At 44.1% G+C, this 15451-nt stretch overlaps 1 protein-coding gene across 9 annotated transcripts in view; it reads right to left on the reverse strand.

The window, feature by feature from the left end:
- FRMD4B (FERM domain containing 4B) overlaps positions 1-15451 on the reverse strand; it is a 321761-nt gene that overhangs the window by 129997 nt on the left and 176313 nt on the right. The gene's annotated exons all lie outside the window — the stretch shown is intronic.

Consider the following 15451-nt stretch of genomic DNA (forward strand, 5'->3'; position numbering starts at 1 on the left):
GCGTGCTATTATGTTAACTGTAAGTGGTTATTTTAAGTTGTTTAAACAATTATTTTTCTCAAGGAAAAAGTTCTCCTGGATTATTAAGAGGCCAAGCTGTCAGATTTGAGTTGAAAATCAATCTACCAGTTAAACCCTGGAGAGAGTGGTCGACCCAGAGCTGAAGATTAATGCCATTCTGATTTCTCAGATATAACCAACGGACTAACTCAAAACTGCCATTTTTAGCTGCCCTGGTACCCAAAGCTGGGGAAACACTTATAAACCTTGCTTCTTATCTGATTGTGACCAGGGGGTGTCTTGGGCCTGACCGGCTGCTTTTGTTCTCAACCCACACGAAATGGAAGTGAGTGTTAGGTCTGAGTCATGTGCTTTGACATCCATGACATGCTCTGAATTCTTACAGCCACCTTGTGAAGCAGGTATTTTTGGCCCTCCGTTTCACACCAAAGGAGTAGACCCCAAGAAGTTGAGAACAACTTCCCCATGCTCCCTAGCTACTAAAGGCCTGAGGCAAACTCAACTAAGAGCTCACCCAACAGCAAGTGGGGGAAACAGGTGACATACTGTCATGGGCGAAGCTGCAATGAAAAGCAGGATTCTCTTTAGAAATACTCTGCGCTTTTCCAGTGAGAAACTCAGGTTAGGCACCGATGAGAGACCGTCAAATGTTTATTTTCAGAAAACCATGCAGGATACACCCGCCATTCCTTTCCAGAAAGAAACATCCTCTTTACTTAAAACCAGTTGTTAGGCTGTATTTTTAGAAGTCATGGTACAGTATCGAGTCGAAAAAGAAAAGAAAAAACGGGAGGACACGGACATTGTAAACAGGAAAAGTCACCAAGTGTAACCAAGAAAAGCCAAGAGCACAGCCCAGGGGCTGGGGTGGGGGATTTTAGCTTTTGTCTGCAGTTCAGGTTCGACCAGAAGTGAAGTTCTCCCATCAACTTGTAGAAAATGGAAATTTTGGCTTTGGTGATTATGCAAGGAGCAGACACCCTGTGGTTTGGAAACTTTCTGCTTTGCCAACTGTCAGTTTTCTCTTCTCCCGTGAAAAACAGCCTGTAGGAATGAGCGAAAGTACTGCGTCTTTCAAAAACTTAAAAGTTAAGACAAGCACAGCTCGGGTGAAGGGATTTTAAAAATAAACTGCAGCACTTGGCAATTGAAAGATATTCTAGGTACCGTTTATTCACTGTACAGCCCATTCGGAAATCTGGGCCGAATGTATGCCATCCACAGAGCACATAAATCACATCTATTGCCCAGGAAACCTAAAGCTGCACAAAAATTAATTAGAAAACCAAAACCAACTTTCCATTTGTTTTGGAGTACACTTTCATTGTCGGAGCTTTCTCGCTTCCATTTTTCACCAACCCCTGTTAGAATGTCTCTGGTTTATGCTTTTCAAAGTCTCTTTGTTCTTTGTGGTCCATGTACAAGTAGAGGCTGAAATCAGTCCTTGGGAAGTTTATAAATAATACAGACGGATTGTATTAGGTTCCAGAGCACTAGCTGGGTTGGTAGAAAAGTCACATTTGGGTAGGGAATTTAGAAAAGCATCACCAAATTGCGAAAACAGAAAAGTCAAGCACGTGCTGGACAATATAGAAAATGTCTTACTCATAATGTCCAGGACTCATTTTACCATCATGGAAAAAACGCTCCCTTCTCAACCCACAGGCTTCTAACATTTAGTGAAGAAAATTCTTGGTCACTTGGTGCAGCTTGCATTTTCAACGGGATTAAGTCTTCTTAAAAAAAAAAAAAATTTTTTTTTTTTTACATTTCTTTATTTTTGAGAGAGAGAGAGAGAGAGAGAGCACGCAAACGGAGGAGGGGCAGAGAGAGAAGGAGACACAGAATCTGAAGCAGGCTCCAGGCTCTGAGCAAGGTGTCAGCACAGAGCCCGACACAGGACTCGAACCCACGAACTGTGAGATCATGACCTGAGGCAAAGTCAGATGGTTGACTAGCCACCCAGGTGCGCCCTTTTTTTTTTTTTTTTTTTTTTTTTGAGGTTAACTCAGGCTTCAGTGATTAAAATGAAACAAACAAAAAGCTGTGGAAGGCCACAGGTCAAGGAGACAAAGGAAATATGAAAAAGGAGCCATAAGCCATTTCTGAGCCAGAACTAGAAAAATACAATGAGGGGAAAAGAATCTTTCAGGAGAGACAATGGTGATGTGGACTTGTGTCATGGCAACCCATGAGAGCCTACAGTCTCATTTTTGAGCTGGTTGTTAAGCACAACCCAATATTAAAAATTACAGCATATAAACTTACAACAAAATAAATTACATTAAAAATACAGGTAATAAAAGGCATCTGGCTGGCTCAGTTGGTGGAGCATGCGACTTTTGATCTCTGGGTCATGAGTTCAAGCCTCACGTTGGGCATGGAGCTTATTTAAAAAAAAATGCAGGTAATAAATGCTCAAAACTCATCATTTTCCAGTTATTTGTGTTTTACGATTATCTTTGCTCATGAGGTTATTTATGTCTACTGAGTCAGTAGGGCAGCAATACTATTTAATGGCGGCAGGCTATTGTTCACCTCTTCCCAGTCAGTCAGATAACAGCGGTAACGTGAGGTTGGCCAAGGTGAGAGTATATACACCACAGAAATTGGCAAATGCTATATATACATCCGGGCCCTTTTCTCCAGAGAACCTCTTGTTAAACACTTACCAGAATAACCCTGGAGAAATTCAGCGGTCATGATCTCGTGGTTCATGAGTTCGAAGCCCACATCAGGCTTGCTGCTGTCACCCTGTCAGCACAGAGCCCCCACTGCATCCTCTGTCCTCCTCTCTCTGCCCCTCACCCGCTTGTGCTCTCTCTCTCAAAACAGAAATAAAGTATTAAAAAATAAATAAAATGGGACTAATGATACCTACCAACAGAGCACCTAGCCTGGCAGACAGAGGCCAACAAAAAAGATACCTGTTACACCTTAGTATGATACCTCTCCAAATCCCCAGGACGCAAGCTCACTGCTGAGGGTCTGCTGATCAAGGACTGCACTCCTTTCAAATGCTCAGTGCCATTTGCTTTTCCTGTTCTCTTGCCACTGGAAGGGAAGTTTCATTTACTGCTGCTCTCCTAGCTCCCGAAACAGTGCCGAGCCCATCGCGGGGCTTAATAAATACGTGTGGAATGAATGAATTTCCCTTTATTTCCATCTGCTGCTCTGCTTCTGAGTCTTCTCCCTCTTTCTGTCAAGGTCTCCTTGGCAAGTGAGTTAACTCCTTTGCCTGTTAATCACCAGATCACAACCAGCTGTGGTGCTATCTTTCTGGAATCTATCAAACCAGTGGAACTCTTCTCCCTGCCGTGGGCGGCCGCCGTGACCTTACAGCACGGGTGAAAGGCATTTCCAGCTTTTTCATTCACAAGCAGAACCGAGCATGTATCATTATGCTCTGTCGGCAAGTTTCTCCCCGCTTGCACTGCTGCCGTTTGGATCTCAGTTCCGCTCGGCCTCCAGCAGAAGGGACCAAGTCTTGTGAGAGGAAATCTCACCCAACATATGCAGCTGTATCCAGGGAACCAAATATTTTCCCCTGTGGCCCTGCCTCAGCACTGCTGCTTGGACTTGCTGTTCTGGAATAGCCTCTCTGAGGGCGGTGAGGGGCTGGGTCACTTAAAAAAGCATGGGTGCTTCTGGAAAGAGCTGCCTGGATGGGAGCTTATGCAAACTCACTGGGAAATCATTAAGTTCTGGAATTCCTAGTGCCTTTTCCATCATACTTACTTTAGTCAGGGGGATAATACAGGGGGGAGCCTGCCCACTTAGCCACTGGGTGCAGGGCAGTGGTTTGGGAACAGCCCCGCAGACATCAGATGGATATAATGCCTCAGCCTGGCTCTGCCTCTAACTGGCTGGAGACTTCAGACAAGCCACTCAGCTACTCTCTGAGTAGCTGCTGTGACACGGGAATATTTTTGCCTCACCCATGGTAAGCATTCTATAAGAAGCAGCTATTGTTACTTTTTAAAATACAGGGTATTGGGGCGCCTGGGTGGCTCAGTCAGTTAAACGGCCGACTTCGGCTCAGGTCACGATCTCGTGGTCCGTGAGTTCGAGCCCTGCGTCGGGCTCTGTGCTGACAGCTCAGAGCCTGGAGCCTGTTTTGGATTCTGTGTCTCTCTCTCTCTCTCTGCCCCTTCCCTGCTCATGCTCTGTCTCTCCCCGTCTCAAAAATAAATAAAACGTTAAAAAAATTAAAAAAAAAAAAACAGGGTATTATTTGGAAGGGTGAAGGTCAAGAGTATAGGCTCTGGAGTCAGACAGACTTGGGTTTCAACCCCAGCTCTGCTCTTCAGTTCCTGTGTGGCCTTGTTCAGGTGACCTTACTTCTTTTGAGCCTTGTTTTCCCCATCTGAAAATGCGAATACTAATAGTACCCACTTCCTAGGGCTGGGGGTGGAGGGGTCATATGAGATAATATACATAAAATACTTAGCAGAGCACATGCACGTTTTAAGAGTATTATTATACTTTTCACTAATAAAAATCAAGCAATTGCTATACACACTCCTTCAGGGTAGATGTTCTCAAAGGCCATGTTCCGGTGCTAAGTAGGTCCTACTCTGCCCTTGAACTCTACCGCAGAGAAAGGAGCAAGTAATATAAATTACTATTATATTAGTACTAATGCCACTTTTCCTGTCTAGAGTGCTTAAACTTTCAAAGCACCTTCATTTCTACTTTTTCTTTTAAACTTTACAAGTTTTAACGTGCCAGAGTGTCCTGTCCCTATTTCATAGATGAGGCCACAGAAGCCTCCAAAGAAGGGATGTGACTTCTTCGTGGTCACACAGCTAGACAGGGCCGAGACTCTAGATCGTAGTTCCTGCTTTCTACTGCCCCATTCTCCTGACCTTTACAAAATATTCACTAAGGAGTCAAGTTGAAAACAACAACAACAACAACTAAAATACATGTTAGCTCCTACATGCGATGTTTCATCTTGTGCATTTGACAGTGGGAAGACTTTCATTAGCAGGAAATTAGAATTGTAAAGAGAATACAGTTCTCCCAACCCATGGGTCCTTTGGGAATCTTCAATGCTCCATCAGCATGTTCCTGGCTGCCTCAAGTGCTCACTTTGCCCATCCCTGAAGCCTTTTCTTAGACTAAAGTCAATGAAAAGAAATGAACTTTTTTTTTTTTTAAATTTTTTTTTTTTCAACTTTTTTTATTTATTTTTGGGACAGAGAGAGAGACAGAGCATGAACGGTGGAGGGGCAGAGAGAGAGGGAGACACAGAATCGGAAACAGGCTCCAGGCTCCGAGCCGTCAGCCCAGAGCCTGACGCGGGACTCGAACTCACGGACCGCGAGATCGTGACCTGGCTGAAGTCGGACGCTTAACCGACTGCGCCACCCAGGCGCCCCGAAATGAACTTTTAAAAAATTGGAGAATTTTGGGGCACCTGGGAGGCTCAGTTGGTTAAGTGTCCGACTTCAGCTCAGGTCATGATCTCGCTGTTTGTGAGTTCGAGCCCCGCACCGGGCTCTGTGCAGACGGCTCGGAGCATGGAGCCTTCTTCAGATTCTGTGTCTCCCTCTCTCTGCCCCTCCCCTGCTCATGCTCTGTCTCTCAGTAATAAATAGATGTTAAAAAAATTTTTTTTAATTGGAGAATTTTATAACAGCCCTGGTGATGAAAGTCCTGGTTTTTCTGGCTTGAGAACTATTATTCTAACTACTGACACCTTTTGAGTCGTAGAGGGTTTAAGGCACTGGAGCAGGGAACAGTTTTATCAAAGAGACGTGATTTATTTATACAAAGAAAGTGGCCCCTGCGGTGCTGGCAGGGACTAAAAGTGGGGGACCTGCAGAAGTCACCCCTAGGTTTCCACAAACATTGTGGCTGGGAATTAGGAGTATTTGTAGAACTTTGTTTTGTTCCATTACAATGCCTTTCCTTTTGTGTTACAGGCAAGTGATGTTTCGCTCAGTTCTTACTGAGATTCATATGTGTCTCCTTCCCCGCCTCCACAATGGTTAAGTTATTAATGAAAATGGCATGGAAGGCAACCTGGGCTATTTTTTTTTCCTGTAACTGGATAATACTCCATTTTATTTAAAAAAAAATTTAAATGTTTATTTGAGAGAGAGAGAGAGAGAGAGAGAGCGCATGAGCAGGGGAGGTGCAGAGAGAAAGGGACACAGAATCTGAAGCAGGCTCCAGGCTCTGAACTGTTACCACAGAGCCCGACATGGGGCTCGAACTCACAAACCACAAGATTATGACCTGAGCTGAAGTTGGATGCTTAACCAACTGAGCCACCCAGGCACCCCAATAGTATTCCATTGTATCATTGCTTCCCTCTGATTACAGAATACCAAATATCCACCAAATTGTCAACACTCTCCATTTTGCTGGCTTCATTCATTGATTTATTTGGTTTGCTTTGCAGTGAATGAATATTTTTTGAGCACCTACTGTGTGTCAGGCTCTTGGGGATAAAATAATAACTGTACCTTTTGTTTGGTGGGTGGGGAATCAGACAAATAAATATAATGCCATAATGGAAGTGATCAGAAATTATTCTTCTTTGGTGTACAGATAATGAGATAGGTCATTTTAAGTGACCTTCCCACTTTCCTAATCAAGACTGGGCAGAGGTGAAAAGGGCAAATCTTTTTTTTCTTTTTTTGTAGGTTTCTAAAAATATTTTCTTTTAATTTATTTTGAGAGAGAGAGAGAGAGAGAGAGCAGGAGGAGAAGCAGAGAGACAGAAAAGAGAGAGAATCCCAAGCAAGTTCTGAGGCCATCAGAGCAGAGTCTGATGCAGAGCTCGATCCCACCAGCTGTGAGATCACGACCTGAGCCGAAATCAAGAGTCAGATGCTTAACCGACTGAGCCACCCAGGTGTCCCCAAAATGGCAAATCTTTTGCATCACTGTTCAGTAGAACTCCCTGTGATGCAGGAAATGATGTGGAGTGTGTTGGCTCTTGAATATGGCCGACCCTCTAACGATAGTGGATAATCACATGTGTCAGCCTCAAGGCGACGTCCCAGAGGAAGAGAGAGAAAATGGTGGGCTTCACAGCTTCTTTAATTGCTGGCTCTGTGGCCTTGGGCATTTGATTAAACTTTTTTGAGCCATCATTTTCTCATTTGTAAAATGGGAGGATAAAATTGTAATCCTTAGCACAGATCTCCTCACCTCAAATGAATGGGATTTTCTGCTCCCCCCCCCCCCCCTTTTCTTCCTGCCTGTGATAACCTGGTGTGAAAATTAAGTGATAGGACTGGAATTAAGTAATTTGGGAAAAAGCTTTGGAAAATTTGCTCCTTTCCCTTGCCTGTTGGATAACTCTGGTTGAGCAGAGTAATCTGTGGGGCCCAGTAAATTTTGACTGCATCCTTCCCATGAGGTACTTTCAGTCAACAGCCCTGGGGTTTCAGGAGAACTTAGGCCGGAGGTCTAAAGTCTGAATGCCTGGCTTCAGATCTCAGTGAGACCATTTTATTCAGTATGTGATTACCATCCATTCCGGTATTCACAAATAGTTATCACGCTGTCATTGGGTGCCAGAATTTATCACAGACTCGGGATATTCAGCAGGGACACAGCCAAGGAGTTCCTTTCTTATAGGCTCACTAGTAGAGGAGACAGCCAACAAAGAAACCAACCAATCCACAGGATGATTTCAGATCACGCTGAGGACCATGAAAATAAGAACACAGAATAACGTGATGCAGGAAAATTACTACGTTAGCGTTGGCAGGAAGGGGCTACTTGAGGAAATGACACTTAATCTGTGATGGGAATGATAAGGAGTTAGTCTTGGGAATATCTGGGAAAAGAACGTTCCAGACAGACGGCCAAATAAGTGCTAATGCCCTGTGGCAGGAGTATGCCTTGTTTAAGATACATGGCACAACTTTTTTTTTCACTACTGCACTCTTAAGGATCCTCCCTAGACATTTCCCCCCCTAGTGCTCTCCTTCTCCGTGAAATTTTGATAACACAGATATATTGTATTCCTGTTGGGTGGAGTTGAGCTTTGGAGGGCCACAAACTAGTGCAATGTCTGTGGGGTTTTCTTTTGTTTGTTTTGTTTTTTGTCCCTCAAGAGCCAAGGTTCACTCCCTGGGGAGTGACGACTCATCACTTCTCAGTGATGAGACTCAGAGACTTCAACAGTTTAAGAAAAAAAAAAAAAAATGGCAGCAAGTGTGGCTGGAGCTTGGCCACCAAAAGGAAAAGGACAGGGGAGACAAGGTCCAGAGTTCATCAGTGGTTCTCGAAGTGTGGTCCCTACCATCCAGAGCTTGTTAGAAATGCAGAGTGGCGCTCAGCCATCTGCTTTAGCAAGCCCTCCAGGTCACTCGGATACACGCAGAAGTCTGAAAAACACTGGGCTGTGTCATTTACTTCACTGTGGGCTGTAGTAAGGAACACGGGCTTTATTTTAAATGCAGGGGAAGGCTATTGGAGGCTTTTAGGTATAGGGGAGACATGATCTGGGGACACCTATACAAGAAAAATCTGGTTACTATGAGATTAGGGCAGAGAGGGACAAAAGCGGAAGAAAGAGAAACAAGTCCTCTGGTTCTTATCTGTTAAATGGAGATATGAATATGACCAACTTCATAAGGTTAGTTGTGAGGAATAAATGAATGAATACATGTAAGGCACTTAGCACAGAGCTTGGCACACAGTCTGCACCCAATGCCTATTAAAACTATTGTTTTGCCTCTTACTTCTCTCTTACAAACACCTACTGGTTAGTATCCAAATACAGATGCCCCACCCCCTTGAGATCCCTCTGGTTTTTTTTGCCAATGTTGCTAATTCAGGTGCTGGTGGGCTGGTAAAGTATCTCTTGGGCTAGTAAATCTGTAACATGTTTACAGGCTGCTTCAGGTCATGGGGAAGATCCATGGTGTTCTATTTAGTTTAGTTTTGTTTTTCCTTATGAAATCTAACTTTTGGCCTAGACAATGAAACTTAATGTAAAACCCAAGCGTGAGAATCGGTTCTATCATTAACGTTGGATGTTTTTCACATCTGTAATATAAGAAGTGCCCTGCGCGGGGAGGCAACATGGTGTAGGGTGAAGCCTGGGTGGGCTTGGACATTGGATGCAAGCCCTGACTCTGCCGGTCGGACCTTGTAAATCGTGTTTCGCCCCTGTAAATCGGTTTCTTTAACTGAAAAGTATGGAGAGTAACAGAACCTGGCTACCTCATGGATCTGAGGCTGAAACACCAGAATGCACGGGAAGCGACCAACACAGCATCAGCCACAAAGTGTGAGCCATGATGATGATGATGATGATGATGATGATTGAACCAGCCACAGGGGCAACGTGGCTGTGTGGACCCTTATGGAACACTGTAGTTCTGCAGGCCCCAGGAAAGGCAGAAAACATGTTTGGCTTGAAAAAGACACCAATGGGACAGGTGGCTGACACACATAAACATCCTCAAGCAGGTTGTTTTCCATCCATAAGAGTAAGCTGATCTGAAATAATCTAGTCAGCTCAGGAGAACTCCCCTGGATTTCTTTACATTATAGGCTCCCGAGAGGGTCTTTCTGGCGGGGGGGGGGGGGGGTGGGGGGGGTGGGGGGGTGGTTAACTTCAGAACTGATCGAATTCAGTCAGAAGAAAGCTCCCCTCCCTTAGGCAGTCCACCTGGCCTTGCCCCTACTACCCTCCCCCCACCCCCCGCCCCACTTCCTGCTTAGTCTTCCCTCCCTCTCTGGGCTCCGGCCACCTGGTTCTCTCCTAGTTTTTCTTCTGTGTGATATTCTTCCCACGTCAAAGCACAAGAGAGGGTGGCAAGTGCCCATCTAATCCCATTTATCCTTAAAAACATAGACTAAAAGTCATTTTATCGTAGTAGAAGCCATTGTGTCGTTGTTACCATTAAAGACTCGGGACTCACACTGCTTGAGGCTCAAATCCTAATTTAGCTAATTTGCTAACAGCAGGGCCATGAGCAAAGGACCTCATCTCTCTGTTACTCACTTTCCTGATCTGCGTGATGGATACAATAGTGGTGTCTTGCTCTGAGGTTTAAATGAGCTGGTGCATATAGCATGTCTGGAATAGCTCCTGGCTCTGTCACTGATACGGTGTTACTTTTTCTTTTAGCTCTCTGTACTTCTCTTTGTAGTACTTTTTACAGTTGTGATTAAATAATGATGTACTTTGTTTGTGATGTCTTTCTCCAGGGACCCTATCCGCCTCTTAATCTCTCTTTCTTAGCTTGTAGCATTCGCCCTGAAAAGGCACTCTGCTTTTCAGCAGAGAGGGAGAGAGAGAGAATCCCAAGCAGGATCCGAGCTGTCAGCACAGAACCCAATGTGGGCCTCGAACTCACAAACCGTGAGATCATGACCTGAGCCGAAACCAAGGAAGAGTCCGTGGCTTAACCAACTGAGCCACAAAGGCGCCCCGATGAGTAGTTTATTTTAAAAAGAAGGAAAAAGGATGCAAAGCAGGATTTGTGGGTGTGTAGGAGCTCAGTACTTGTTCTAATAAAGAGGGGTGCTTGCAGCTTGAGGTGGGCGCTTGGGGATGTGCACGGTTTCCGCAAACAACATTCAGTTGCTCTACATCGAACTGCCAAATCTGATTTTCAGATGAATCCCTGAAGCCAGATGGCTGTTCTACTGGTGAACAGAGCAATTACCTTCAGGTTCCGCTAGAGTGACCTTACTCTCAACTCAACACAAGGCCAAGTACCAAGATGGAGCCAGCCTCCTCCACACCCTGGTTGTTGCTAAAGGTACGACTCCTGTCCCAGAGGAGCAGAATCAACAGCCGCAGAGGAGGAGGCAGAGGAGGAGGCGTCAGGACTCGCTCTTGGATTCTAAGTCCCTTCTACAGAGCCTGTGTCAATTCCAGGACACCACACTTGTAGGGGCTAAAACAAGGTTAGGTGCTCAAAGTTCCAGAAAAACTCGTTTCTTGGGCATCACACAGAGGCCAACTCGTTTCTCACCATTTCTCTGAAAGACACACTGTTTATTCCAGTTCTTTAGCTGGAATCCACAGACCTCTCACAGGTCTATTAATGAGGTTAGAGAGGCTTGAAAATATCGTCCCTTCCCCCAACATAAGCAAAATGTGTTGGTGAGAATCTTGCCAGGAAGACTTTCTATAACTTTGATCAGATTTGTATTGGGTCCATATCCTTAAAGTCATTTAGAACCAGGTCCTTTAAAAGGTGGGCAACTTGACCTGAAGGTCAAGGTCGAAGGCTGCAATGGACACATTGCAATTATTGATTCGTGAACTTGTGCCCAGTGACATCCAGACAAATGACTACAGGGTCGGGTAAGCCCCATGTGTCCAAAACGATGGAAGGCTGGTAAACATCCTTACAATGGCAAGATTGCAGAGATCCAAATGTGGGGTGATGAATAACTGATTCATATTTACGCTACCGTGAACGTAAAGGGCCCTGAAAAAAATTAACCATTCATTACTGTGCACACCCTATCTTCTGCTGCTGTCTGTCTATTTTCATGACACTTTATTTCCTGTACTTGGGCTACATGAAAAATAATACTATCAAATAATATTAAGTTAATATATTATATTATGTATATATAAAATGTATTATACATTATAATATATATTATATATTAAGAACCTATAATAAGAATATATATCATAATATACTAGCTAATATTAACTGCCCTTTATTGGGTGTGGCTTCAGTGCCAGAGGTTAGCTCTAATCTCAACAACCTTATAAGGTAATTGTAACGATCCCCATCAGAGGGTCAGCTCCTAAGTGGCAAAGCAGGGTTTACAGGCTAAGGTGCAGAACACCGCACTCTTACCACTTCCTCTGTCTCTGGTGTCATTTAGACAGAGCCCATCAAAAACAGAACTTTTACCAGTGGGCCGCTAGGTATGTTAGGTGTCACTGTTGCAGTCGACATTGTCTGATTTCTACCTAAATACACCCTTGTCAGTTTAGCCCTTTGACCTCAAAATCAGACAAAATTCCGCTATTCACATCCATTTCCCATCAAAAGCTTTTTTTTTTTTTAAATGTTTATATTCGAGAGTGTGCGTGAGCATGAGTTGGGGAGGGACACAGAGAGAGAAACAGAATCTGAGGCAGCCTTCAGGCTCTGAGCTGTCTGCACAGAGCCCGACATAGGGCTTGAACTCACAAACGGAGAGATCATGAACTGAGCTGAAGTTGGACACTTAACTGATTGAGCCACCCAGGTGCCCCTCCTGTCAAAAGCTTTTTACACTCCCCAAGAGTGAGTGGCAAATGAAATACAAGTGAAGCTTGTAAGAGCTACTGAGTCATTGGAGATTTCCTGTTCACACTCTCCTGCCGGTTGAGGCTTCATAAGTGTAGTGGATGTATCTATTCACCTTTGTGAGCCCACACCTGGCCCATCATGGATGCAGTACACACCCGGGAGATATGTGTTGACTTTTAAGGAATTTGGAATCCAAGGAGCAGCGTTACATCTCAGTACAAGAGTTGTATCCACCACTCGCAAGGTTCTGATTTTTTTCTCGAGGGGATCTCAGTGTCTGATTCCAGGTTCAGTAATTTCACCATTTCCAACTCTAACCTTAGTCTGCTCCTCCCTCATCTCCTGCCATTGGCTCTTACAGGCACCTGGGTCATTGGAGCACAAGCTCTGACCTCCTTTCCAGGTGAAAAGGAAAATATCAGTGAAGAGGAAGAAAGAAGGGAGTGGAGGAGTAGGAGAGAGGACAGAGAGGAACGAGGGAGAGGGAGATGCGAGTAAGCAGACAGACCGAGCTCCAATTTTTCTGGGTGACAGGGCAGTAACTACAAATAATTAGAGGTGGAAAGGAGCCTCAGCATTAGTCTAACTTCTACACCCACAAATGTGGACCTGGAGGCCTGGATGGGAAGAAGTAACTCTCCTAAGGCCGCAGAGCAGATCAGTAAGCGGCAGAGTTAGACCTGGAATCCAGGCCCCTCTCTGTCCACTGTGCTGTTCAGCTACGTCCCACTGTTCTATCAGAAAAAGATTCTCTATTACGGAGGGTCAGTTTCTCACTAATTCCATTCCTGCCTCGAAAACCTGAATATAAATACATCAAATTGAAAAGGTGGCATTAAGTAAAATCTTGAACATAAATACAAATATTGCTGACTTGTTCATTGTAACTCCCAGGGACAGAAGGAAACAAAATCAAAAGAGAAAATAAACCAGTGTAAGAGAACAGAAGTGAACCTATCTTTACAGCCCCATCTACAAAGGCTTCCTTTAAGAAAAAAAAAATCTAAAATAAACAGAATGTGCCCAATATCTTGCTTTTTTCCACTTGCTTTTACTGGAACGATAAACTGTCTGCCTATCCTTGCCAGATTATATTAACATATGTTAATGTATATTTTAGCCTATATTCAGCTTTATCTTTCTAGTTTAAAAAGCTATTCATTCAAAAATGTTTGCAGTTTTTCTTGGTGCGCCTGGGTGGCTCAGTAGGTTGAGCGTCTGGCTTTGTTTTTGACTCAGGTCATGATCTCACGGTTTCATGGGTTCAAGCCCCACATTGGGCTCCGCTCTGACCGCTTGAGGAGTCTCTCCCTCTCTCTCTGCCCCTCTCCTGATCACCGTTTCACTCAAAATAAATAAATAAACTTAAAAAAACGTTGCAGTTTTCCAACATCAAGCAAAAGAAAAAAGTCTTTATCCTTTTTTTAAAGTAGGCATCATGCCCAGTGTAGAGCCCAACACGGGTCTTGAACTCATGACCCTGAGATCAAGACCTCAGCTGAGGTCAAGAGCTACAGGCTTAACCAACTGAGCCACCCAGGCACCCTCCCCCTGCCCCCCAAAAAGTCTTAATTGGAGTTTCGTGAAATCCATATCGGGGACAAACAAAGGTCTCCTACTTGAACTGATCTTGACACAGGCCTTCACTAAGAACTCACTAATATTTTTAGGTTCCTACAATATTTTCAAAGCAAGGAGAAAGTGTTTGAGTATGTTGTTACCTAGCACTACAGCTTGTGGTGAAAGTGACAGGACAGCGGGTTCCTTTTCTTGGGGTCTTTCACCCACTTGCCTGTTGGTTTTTGCCAGCAGTTGTAGCAGTGAATAAGAAGCAAAACTTCATCTGGGATGTAGTGTCCACATTTGTACTCCAAGACAGAAATGCATACACGAGAAATAACCCCAGTTGCATGTAATTCAGAGAGGCTGGAAATTAGACAAAGCAATCAGCTGTTCCTAGAAACAACACAGTGGTGGACAGAATACAGAATCAGAACTCTGAAGACTGTAGGCTGTGCCCTGCCCTTAATGGGACGTGAGATCTTCAGAACATTCTCCCACTACTCTGAATTTTAATCTTGTCAATGATAGAATGAAGGGACCAGCCAAAGCGACTTACAAGGTTTCTTCTGGCTCCAATAATGGCATAAACGTACCTTAGAATTCTACTCAACCAATCTTATTGTCCACCACCCATTCCCTGCTCTCCCAAAAGTAATTGAGCCCCATGGCAGGGGGTGTAGTATCTGTGGGTAAGGACCTCCCTTCTAGTAGCCACCACTTTGGAGCCTGTAGGCTCCAAATGGAGGGCTGAATAAATGATACATTGGAATACACAGAATATGCTTTGGACTGGGATTTGGAATGTCTGGGAATATTTTAGATCTTCTGCTAAGAAGTATAGTTTCTGATTTCTGAAGGGGCTGCATTGCAAGAGAGTTTAGGGAGGTTCTATGGCCTGAATCTAAAGAATTGGACCATCTAATGTGAGACCCTGTGTCACCATAATGCCAGTCTGAAAAGCAGGTTGAAGGACTACATTGTGGATAAGACTATATTCCCTTCTAGACCTTCAGGTCATTAGATACCTTTAGATAGAGCTGATTTAGAGAGCACTGATTTGTTTCTCAGGCCACATGTGGTGTTATATTATGGCAAGGGGGTATTATCCCAGTCCCTATTGTGATGTATTTATTTCCTTGAGGTTTCTCTTCTGTACCCAATCCTACCCACTTCCTCCACAGACTTCCTTCTATACCCAAGGGTTTTGCAGTCTCCTGGATGAGACAATTTCCTTTGTTTTCTAAAGTCAACCCAGATTTCCCTCCCCTCCTCCATATCCAACATCTACCTATCAGGGCAAAAAAAAAAAAAAAAAAAAAAAAAGGACACTCAGAGTTAAACTCGATGAGTTTATCAACACCACCTTACAAGGAAGGAAAGAAAAAAAAAAAAACAGCCTCCCTGAAATTAGGATGTAGAACTTCCTCTGACAAATCATGCAAGTTTTATGAATTAATTGATAGCCATCCCCCAAAATGATATTACCAAGGTCACTCCCTTGAGCTGCTCAATTCTGATCACATAGAGTCTTCACCATTAACTAGACTCAGGGACAAAATTCACTTTTCCTGCTCCTTTTTTCCAGGCAAGACAGGGACAGACATTAATAGGTCCTTTTA

The sequence above is a fragment of the Panthera onca genome, chromosome A2 (genome assembly GCF_046562875.1).
Source record: "Panthera onca isolate mPanOnc1 chromosome A2, mPanOnc1 haplotype 2, whole genome shotgun sequence".
NCBI classification, from domain to species: domain Eukaryota; kingdom Metazoa; phylum Chordata; class Mammalia; order Carnivora; family Felidae; genus Panthera; species Panthera onca.